The sequence below is a fragment of the Rhincodon typus genome, chromosome 11 (assembly GCF_021869965.1).
Source record: "Rhincodon typus isolate 14 chromosome 11, sRhiTyp1.1, whole genome shotgun sequence".
Classification (NCBI taxonomy): Eukaryota; Metazoa; Chordata; class Chondrichthyes; order Orectolobiformes; family Rhincodontidae; genus Rhincodon; species Rhincodon typus.
In genome coordinates, this window is record NC_063342.1 from 21,845,438 (window position 1) to 21,855,670 (window position 10,233).

A 10,233-nucleotide genomic window follows, 5' to 3' on the forward strand; every position below is an offset into this window, starting at 1 on the left:
AGAGATAGTAGGAACTGCAGATGCTGGAAAATTTGAGATAACAAGGTGTAGAGCTGGATGAACACAGCAGGCCAAGCAGCATCATAGGAGCAGGAAGGCTGACGTTTCGGGCCTGGACCCTTCATCAGAAATGGGGGAGGGGAAGGGGGTTCTGAAATAAATAGGGAGAGAGGGGGAGGCGGATAGAAGATGGATCCGAAGAGATTACGAGAGAGTTGCTGTGGGAGAGAGATCCCCTGAGGTAAGAAGTTACCTTCCTCCCTCCGGACAAACCTCAGGGGATCTCTCTCCCACTGCAACTCTCTCGTAATTATCTTTGGTTTCCCTGGAGCTTCTGAAGTGATATCTCTTTTTATGCAATCTCTCTGGCCGAATTCTGCCTTAATCTTGAACTTTCATTCCCTCTCATCTGGTATGCTTATCTTATTAACAATTGACCTTCAAGGAACTGATGTAGCTCCACTATAAGGTGTGTCTAGCAGTGTGAGTTTAAAGGGGGAAAGTTTAAAGGAGATGTGCAAGGCAAGTTTTCTACGCAGATGGTGGTAGATGCCTAGAATGTGCTGCCAGGAGAGGTGGTAGTAGCAGATACGATAGCAACATTTAAGAGGCATTCGGACAGACACAAGAACAGGCAGGAAATAGATGGATATGGACCATGTGCAGGCAGATGGGATTTGTTTAGAATGGCATCATGTGGGAACAGGCATGGTGGGTGAAAGGGCCTGTTCCTGTTCTGTACTGTTCTAAGTTCTATAGACATGTTCTTCATCTTCAGCCAAACTGAGTACTGCTTTAAGGTGCCATAGTTATATTTTAAAAGGAACAATATGCAAGATTATTGGATGAAGACATGAGAATGACACTAAGTGAGCTGCTCATTGGGAGATCAGATGTAGACATGATGGGCTGAATAGCCTGCTTCTGCCGTAACAATTCTGTAATTCTGTGTACCTAGTAGCTGCAGGGACCTCTGCTTCTGTTAATGGCCGCTGATAGGGCATTATCAGTAATTATTGAAAATAGTATCCTTGTTCTTGCTTATCCTCATTCATGAGACAGTTCCTTCTAAATCCATAATCACCACCTACAAAAACAGAAGTTGCTGGAAAAACTCAGCAGGTCTGGAAGCATCTGTGAAGAGAAATCAGAGTTAGTGTTTTGGGTCCAGTGAGCTCTGGTCCTCAGGAGATTTTCCAACAACTTCTGTTTTTGCTTCTGATTTACAGCACCTGCAGTTCGTTCGGTGTTTATCACCATCACCTAGATGGACAAGGGCAGCAGGTGCAAGGGAACACTCTCACCTGCAAGTTCCTCTCCAAGTGACACACCATCCCGAATTGGAACTTCTTTGAAGAAACATCACTGGGTCAAAATCTTGGAATTTCCTCCCTCCATAACAGCACTGTTGGTGTACAAGAATCACTTTAGACTACAGTGTTTCAAGAAGGCAGCTCACTACTACCTTCTCAAGGACAGCTAGGGATGGGCAATAAATGCTGGCCTAGCCAGTGATGCCAACCTTCTGTGAAAGTGAGAGGGGGACATTAAGAGCAATCCTTATAATCTGCAATTAACATTTACAAAAATAAATTATCTGTGCAGCTTTCTGTGGTCCTTTATCAGTGGGACAAAAACTGGATCGCCTTTAGTGTCTATTTTAAAAGTTCCCAGCATTCTCCTAAAATATTGCAGAAAATTAACAATGTTAATGATTTCCTGTTAATAGATAATTTACTTTCCATTTGAAAGAATGTGTCCATATTTTGTGTAAGGGAGTGTAATGCTGGTAATTAAGCAATAAAGGATAGGAAAATAATATAATAGGAAGGAAGCTAATGGTTTTTTGGATTCAGGATTTCCTTACTACCACTTGCACAGTTTTTGATGGCTGCACTAACTTTCAAGTTTATATGGAGAACTATCAGTGAAGCTTGGAATACATATGGTCTACCTCAAGAGCATCAATAACTCTTCAGCCTACTTTCTCTGTTTTGCTGGCAGACAGCTCACTGCAAAAACTGCTACCACAATGCTTCAACTGGCAAATCCTGAGATGCTGTGCTCCTAGAGCGGCATTTTCAGGAAGTGCAGTGGGACTAGATGGGACCCAATTTTAAAGCCTTTCTGTAATCCTGTTCTGTTCAAGGCTGGATCCCCCAAATAGTCAGCAAATTTAAACAATCGTTGCAAGGTGAATGCAATTGCATTGTTAATATCTAGTCTCCTATTGCAACATGAAAATTTTAAACAAGTTTACCTTTTATAGGTATTTTTAGTCAACCTGCTCATAGATGTTATTACACACCTCTGGAGCAGGTTGGACTTAAACCTGGGCCTCCAGGCTCAGAGGTAAGGATATTACCACTGCACCACAAGAGCCCTCAGTTTACTTTTTATATGCTAAACATCAAAAGTTCTGTCAACTTTAACAAATTCAACCTCCTCAAAAAGGTGGGAATAATTTGATAAAGAAACTTTGTCATGTTTGTACACATAAATGTTACAGTTTTGGCCAGTCCACTCCTACAAATACTTTTGTTTTACATTGGTTTTATATTTTAAAAGAAAGTATTGTAAAGATGCTATGGACAATGGAATGACAGAGTTGCCATAGAAATGACACGCGCACAATATTCTTGGCCAAGAAAATATGCAGATTAAAAACCCCTCGGCATTGAATAAGTGTCATCTGAGAGGAGTTGCTGCTGTGACTGAGATGGATGATTTAGTAATGCAGAAACAAACATTTGGAAGATACTGTAAAGAGGCATTTAACAAAACAACAAAAGAAATAAAGATATGTGATTGTGATCCAGAATTACTTAAGAACAGGTTGTAACTGACCTTTTCAGAAGGTGAAAATATTTTCTGAAATCTTTAAATTTCATAACTAATCTGGTGCACATTTGAACAAGTTTCTCATGCATTCCTCCACATCAACCAGGCTGACAACTGCAAACAGAGGGGTTGTACTAAGATAAGAAAATGCACCCCTAGTGTTGATATCAGGGGTCTACTCCACCATTTAGTTTGAGGTGAGAACCCTAGTCTTGATTTAAACAGTTAGTGGAAGCAGGCTCTTAGCTCTACACCCACTCGTGGTAAACTGTTGGGTTCGTTCTGCCATATCCAGTTCTAATTGTTTGATTGTTGACCTTAATGTTGTCAAGCTAGCGTGGAAACTATGCAAATCCTTTACTTTAATGAGACAGCCTACCAGTATCACCAAGCAAAATATTTCCTAATCTGTTTGAGCATTCATTGATTGATGGTTTGTTTCAGAGCCCGAAGGTCAGCAGTGAAGAATTCGTTGCAACCTGTGCAAAGATTAAAACGGATCATTTAAATTTCTTGCACTTTAAGGAACTATGGTAACTGATGGTGCAACTCTGCAGAGCATAGGAAATCTGAAATGATGATTTCACTTAGGAACATAAAAAATAAAGATTAGGTTAGACAGCTTCTCAAGCCTGGTCATTCATTCAATAGGGTTAGAAAGAAAGAAAAGCTTGCATTTATTTAGCAATATTCACCACCAGATATCTCAAAGTGTTTGACAACTTCTGAAATACCTTTGAAGTGTCGACTTTGTCGTAACACAGGAAATGTAGCTACCAATTTGCAAAAATTAGGTTGGCATAACTGGTGAAGATTAGTTGGTCTATTTCTGTGGTGTTGATTAAGAGATAAAATTTTGACCAAGAATCCAGGATTAGCCTTCAAAATAGTGCCATGGGAATCTTTATCTCAACCTGAGAGGGCGGATGAAGGCTCAGTGGTGCATCTCATCTGAAAAATGAACTTGTTAAAGTGCTGCACTCCCTCGGTGCTGCACTGAGTCCTGGCTGAACATTTACATCAACTCTACTTTCCCACCCTGTCCTAGATCCCTTAATTCTCTTATTGTTCCAAAATATATTGTACACACTCAAAGTCAAACCATCCATAGCCTTCTACAGTAAAGAATTCCAAAGATCCACATCTCTCTGATCTCATCTTCATCCTAAATGGTTGGTCATCTCTTCTGAGATCATGACCCCTCATTATAGAGTCTCCAGACAGAGTGAAGGTGTGCAAGCACTTGCTTTTCAGAATGTTCTCAGATCCTCAGAGATATTCATTGTCTTCACAAGCTTTCAAACCTGATGTGCTTTTAATGGGCTTCCAAACACTCACACCACCAGATGAAAATATTGTGTGAAAAGAAATCCATCTTAATCTCCCATTCAAACAAGAAACCTTACCTGCGCTATATTCTGCGCTAGGCATTCCTAGGCCAGATAAAAATAAAGCTGGCTTGCAGAGGAAAATCGTCCTATCTCAAAAAAAGTGCAAAGGCCTAATTTTCTGCAAATTGTTTGTAAACCTGTCACAGATTTTTTGGAGAGATCAGGTACTCTTTTAAAGAGGATTGATACCTCTTCCGAATTGTTAAAAATAGACATAAATGTAAATAAACTGTAGATAAGGTCTGTGGAACTGTTGAGCTGTCAAAACATTTAAATCCCAAACTTTTTAACTTTTGAAGCAAAAAGGCTGTAATTGAGAGAAAATGGTGCTTGCCAATTCAACAGGTTTTTGTTGACATAAATCAAAGGAGCTATCATTATATAACTCACACTGCTTGACTGTTTCCACAACCATTATCACTGTGAACAGAAAGGGGTCTGGTTGTTCACAGCTTGATTGACAGATCCAAGTAATTATAGGAAGAAATACCTGCCTTTGATATGGGACTACAAATACAAGATTTTTTTCATCTGGATTAAGTACTTGAAAGTTTTAAATTTATTGAATGGGCTGTTGTCAATGAGAGTGTTTTTATAATACAGTGAAGCCTGTAATAGATACTTAGAACTTTGTTTTATTTCAACTCAGCATGCTTCTCAGTATGGTCTGCCTATGATGTATGCTGAGTGAGTTGCAACAGATTATACAATGATAAAGTATGGTAGATGGGGTGATATGGACTGGTATAATTTGGTACTAAACTGGCACAGGTCCTATAAAGGACCATGGGCATGAGGGAGGAATAACGAGTCGGTGTGAGTTGACACTAAGTGGGAATGGGGACATAAAGGCTTATGAAGCGGTGTGACGCACTGACATAGACCATGTGGATAGCCTTGAGTGGGGAGTTAGCATAGAGAGTTTGAGAGTTCATGTGAGTGTGTAGGAGACATGAGGCAGCCTGAATTGGTATGAGTGAAGCATAAGGAGTGTGGAGGTTATAAGGGGGCAAGAAGGATGAGTGCTAATGGGCCTTACTGTTTTTATTATAACTGAAGTGGCCTTTTAACCAGCTCACTTTAGCACTCAGCAGCCTTTGTAGTTGCCTTTGCACTATTTCCGGGGTAGCAGTTCAGTTGGAATCCAGTTAGAATGAAAATTGTGCCGCTTGAGGATGTTTCTCCTGGGCTGGGTTTCTGGGATTGGGAAATTTCTAACTCTGTGCACCTGCTCGAGTGTGAATGTTTGGCCCTAACTGTTACCATTAACATACCAAAACAAATCTTTGTATCCAGACGACCCTTTATTTTCAGACTTAGCTACATCACTCTCAAACTTAGTATCAAATTCCAATGTATCATCCTCCCCAGAATTTGTTTTACTGTAAGTCTAAATATGTGCAGGTTAGGTGGATTGGCCATGCAAAATTGCCCTATAGTGTCAAAAGATATGCAGGGTAGGTGATAAATGTGGGATTATGGCGATAGGGTGAGGGGTTGGGTCTGGAATGGGATGTTCCTTGGAGGATTGGTGCAGAATTGATGTGCCGAATGGCTTCTTTTTGCACTTTCAGGATTCTATGTGTTTACTAATTATCCATATTTATTTATATCATGCTCAATTGAAAATAGCCGGATTCCTAAATTGTTCATCAACATATGGTCTAGCAAACTGCCTCAGATGAAAGACATGCTCTAGTCCTTCAAGCTACCTTTGCCAATTTTGCTTACCCAGTCTGAACGAAACTTAAAGAACCTTACGATAATTGCATTGCACTCGTCATTTCTTCAACTGATTTTCACTTTGTCCAAAGTTATGACTATTGTTAGGAATTCTACAAAACTACTCCTCCTGGAGTTTTCTACTCCTTTTCGTTTCTTAGCTTTATGTGTATTAATTCTACATCTTGATCTTCAGAGCTAAGATCCTTTCTCTCTGCTACCATGGGGATATACAAACAAGAATAGGTCATTTAACCACTCAAGTCCATTGAACAATTTAATGAGATCATAGCTGATATGTGACCTAACTCGCCTTAACTATTAATGTCTGCCCTATTAATTTAAACTGGATTTCACAAACATGGCTTGAGGATGCACACCAATGCATATTTTTGAGGGAAAAGAAAAATAAGAAAATTAAAATCAATTCAATTCGTCACTCCCTCTTGTCCATGACACACTTCTGAAAGGTTATAATTGCTCCACATTTCACACTGTGTCCTCTGCTCCTGGATACCCAAACCAATGGAAATAGGTTTTGTCCATCTCCCCTATCTGTTTATCTTAATATATTGTAGATTTATCTCATCTTTTATTATTAGATTTGCCCAAACTCCTTTCCCATTTTGCCTATCTTTTCTATAAGTCAAGGAGATCACAGAATTTGATGGGCTAAATGTTCCCTTTATGTGCCGTAATGATTTGATGACAATGAATTAAAAAGATTGAGTTTGACATCTTAAGTTTCATGAGTTCGGCAGCAAGCCTGAAATCTCCAGTTTCTGAAGAAGGGTCCAGACCCAAAAAATCAGCTTTCCTGCTCCTCTGATGCTGCCTGGCCTGCTGTGTTCATCCAGCTCCACACCTTGTTGGCTCAGAATCTCCAGCATTGGCAGTTCCTACTATCTCTGAAATCTCCAGTTAATGTTTCAATGCACCCAGGAGCTGGTTTCCAGGTTGAGAGTGACTTCTGTAAGCGAACCTCATTCAGTCCAGTTCTCTCAAAATTTTACTACAGATCAGAATTCATTGCTGTGAATGTGTTTGTTTGTTGAAATTGTCCCAGGAATTCCTGGGAATGGAGTAAGGATGCCGGTTGCTATGAATTTACAGCAATCATCTGTTAAACCCATCTATATACAAATGTTAATCAGAACAAGATACAAAGAACACTATTTTGTTGGAAATTACTGAGCAAGATGGTGAATGGAAAACAATGCCGTGGTGCACTCTTAGAACCAATCTTTTCACTTGTTTGTTAAGCAAATAGTTAAATATTAAAATAGTTACAAATATGGAAACTGAGGGTAACACATTGCATCTCCATGATGAGCCAAGCCATCTGGACTACACAATGTGTTCAAACAACTTCAGTGAACTGAGAATGTTCCCAAAATCTGGAGCATTATTGAGCCAAGAAGGAACCTGCTTGCCCTGACTTTACACTCATTTTATTATCCCAGAAGGACTTCTTTTCGCTTAGAATCTCTGATGACACATTTAGCATTTGTTATGTAACATGAAACACATAAATAATGAATTTGCTGTACTAATAAGCAATTCCTCTATTTACATGTAACGAAACCCATTTAAACACTCCTTTTTTTCCAAATAAACACTTTCTCATTTTTAACGCTGAATTGTTGACTATGAATAAAAACAAAAATAACAGTAATAAATGCAAAAAAAAGCATTAACACCTAAAACCTGTGAAAGCAGATTCAGACAAAAGAATACTTCACTTACCTTTTGCAATGTTTAGTTGTTTCTAGTCAGCCTAAATCGGTTTGTGAACTGCATTATCTCATGTCTCACACCAACTATCCCTTTGACAACACTTGTAAATCCACAAGTGAAGGAATGTGCTTTGTGATCTTGGACTTGCTTCTTTCAATGCTCAGTGGAGGCCATAACCCCCAACTGTTGTCATAGCAACACTTTCAAGAAGAAGGGCAGCCCAAGGTCCACATTTAATTATTAACACAGCAGGGAGACAAATAACCTTCATTTACAATTACAGCATCTAACTTCCTTCCTAGTTTAAAAATACAAGATACTATTTGAGTTTACAGCACAAAACAATTTCGCCAACTGAACTCAGCCAAAGCACATTGAGCTGAATTTTACCGTTTGAGTTAAAGTGTTTTGTCAAGTGAGATTCACGACACCCATCCACTATAGGTTACAGCAGTTTTTCTCATGCAATTGTCTGCTTTTCACCTTATTAATTATGCATTCTGGTTCTTCATGTGAAACCATGCAACAGGAGAAGCAAAAAGGCTCTTTGTCACTTGGATCTTCTCAGGTTTATGCCACTAGCTTCATATATAAAGCCCAGTTGCACACCTCTTCCGGCAAGCCAGGAACTGGCCCTTACGCTGTATTAATCAACAATTACAAATAGGGACATATGTGCTGAAAGGAAAGCTGTTAGCTGGAGGTCGTGGTGGACAGGGTGGTGGACAGGAGGACAATGCTTTATCCTCTCCACTCAGCAGCTGGTCAAGGAAGAAACGCCTTCGTGCCTTTGGCACTCAGAAGACAACTGGAGACCAGATGACTGCTTAGTCCCATGTAGAGGATGATCCCATGGTCTTGGCTATTGAAGAATTTGTCAAAATGTACCGAAACAGCAGGCAGTGCAGCTAATAAACTAAATCAAAGGATGAAGGAGTACACCAACATTATTAGTATGGGGTAGGTTTTGGCATGTATGTGTCTGGCTGTCTCTGTGGAGAGGTTGGTGACCACCTTGGAGACCCAACACTCTCAGCTTCTGCTGGATATGCATCTGGAGCTGCATTCCATCACTGCAGTCATAGGTGCTCATCATTAGTGGCAAGGTAAGGATCTTTGACCTCATTCCAGGTATCTCTTCCTCTCAGGTGACAGGGTGGTGCCAGCTTGCACCCATTGTGAGCGGGAGCCATAAAGGTCCCCGACCTCTTCACATTCACACTGCCTGTGATCCTGAAGCCTGCAGATGTTCCAGTCAAGAAAGAGGAATCAGCATCTGGGCAGGATACTCTCAATATGATCTGGGCCCTTTAGTCCCAGAGCTGGCCAATGAATGGGAGGTTCAAAAGGAGATTCCTCAGGATGCTTATCATGAGAGATTTCACTATAAAACACACTGAAGATTTAAGAGTGACCTAACCATAGCCCCATGCAGTGTTAGTTCCTTGTCTCACTGTTTGCTGCATTTTCCCTAATGGTCAGCAGGATATGCAATGTGTAGGTCCTTGAAAGTGGGATCAGTTCAAGTTATGAAGCGTACAGTCAAATGGGTAATGAGACCATTTATTCAGCAACTTCCACTCTATCTCAACTAGACTCAGGAACACAATCTAGAAAGGCATGACCACAACAATAACAAGCTCCACATGTCCAGGAAGCAGGGGATGCTTGCCACATAAGCAACAGAAAGGAAAACACTTAAAGGAAACCAAACTGAGCTCACTCATCCTAGAAGTGGGTTTCAATTAGTTTTCTATAGCACCTGGGTTTCAGTAATGCATTGTTCTGTTATGCTTTCTTGGTTGTCCCTCCTGGTCAATGTTCTGATCCTCATCTTCATCCTCAGAAGATTGCTGTTCTGCATCCAGAACATCCTCTTTTTGTTGGCTTCATTTATGAAGAGAACTGCATGGCACAATGATATGGGGTATCCTTTCTGGGATATACTGTAAGGCTTCACAATAGGGATGTAGGCATTGAAATCTTATCTTGAGGCCTATGGTCTGTTCTACTATGGGCATGGATGAAGTGTGAGCGGTGCTGTATTGTTATTCTGTGTTAGGCTGAAGGTTTTGTAAACATGTCAGGAATCTTGTTTGGAGGGGTTAACTCCATGAATTCCCTTAACCTCTTAACTCTCAGCCATCCCTGTATGGCACAAAGACCTTGGAAAGAGGTAGGAGCCTATGAATTTTCCAGTAGGTAAGCATTATTGCAGCTCTCAGGATAGCCAGTGCAGACCTCCAGCTTAATAATATTCTTCCCATGACAGTGTGACCAGAACCGGACACAGTCCTCCAGAAATGCCTCATCAACATCCTGTACAACCTCAACATGACGTCCCAACTCCTATTCTCAAAGTTTGGAGCAAGAAGGCAAGCATGCTACTACACCCTACTACACCCTATCTATATGTGACGCATACTTCAAAGAACCTGAACCCGTAGGTCTCTGTGTTCTGCAATACTATCCAAGGCCCTACTTTTAATTGCATAAATCCTGCCATTTGTTCATTTTACCAAAATGCACTACCTTGCATTTA

General features: G+C 40.4%; 1 protein-coding gene across 3 annotated transcripts in view; it reads right to left on the reverse strand.

The window, feature by feature from the left end:
* LOC109928468 (uncharacterized protein C21orf62) overlaps positions 1 to 7,852 on the reverse strand; it is a 48,471-nt gene extending 40,619 nt beyond the window's left edge. For 2 of the 3 annotated variants that reach the window (XR_007263193.1, XM_048602752.1), the window contains exons 1-2: positions 7,701 to 7,852; positions 1,305 to 1,405 (exon numbers count right to left, since the gene is read on the reverse strand). The gene's annotated coding sequence lies outside the window, so the exon portion shown is untranslated. The remainder of the gene's footprint in view (positions 1 to 1,304; positions 1,406 to 7,700) is intronic. The other variant, XM_048602753.1, reaches the window with a different exon arrangement.
* Between the last annotated feature and the right edge of the window lie 2,381 nt (positions 7,853 to 10,233).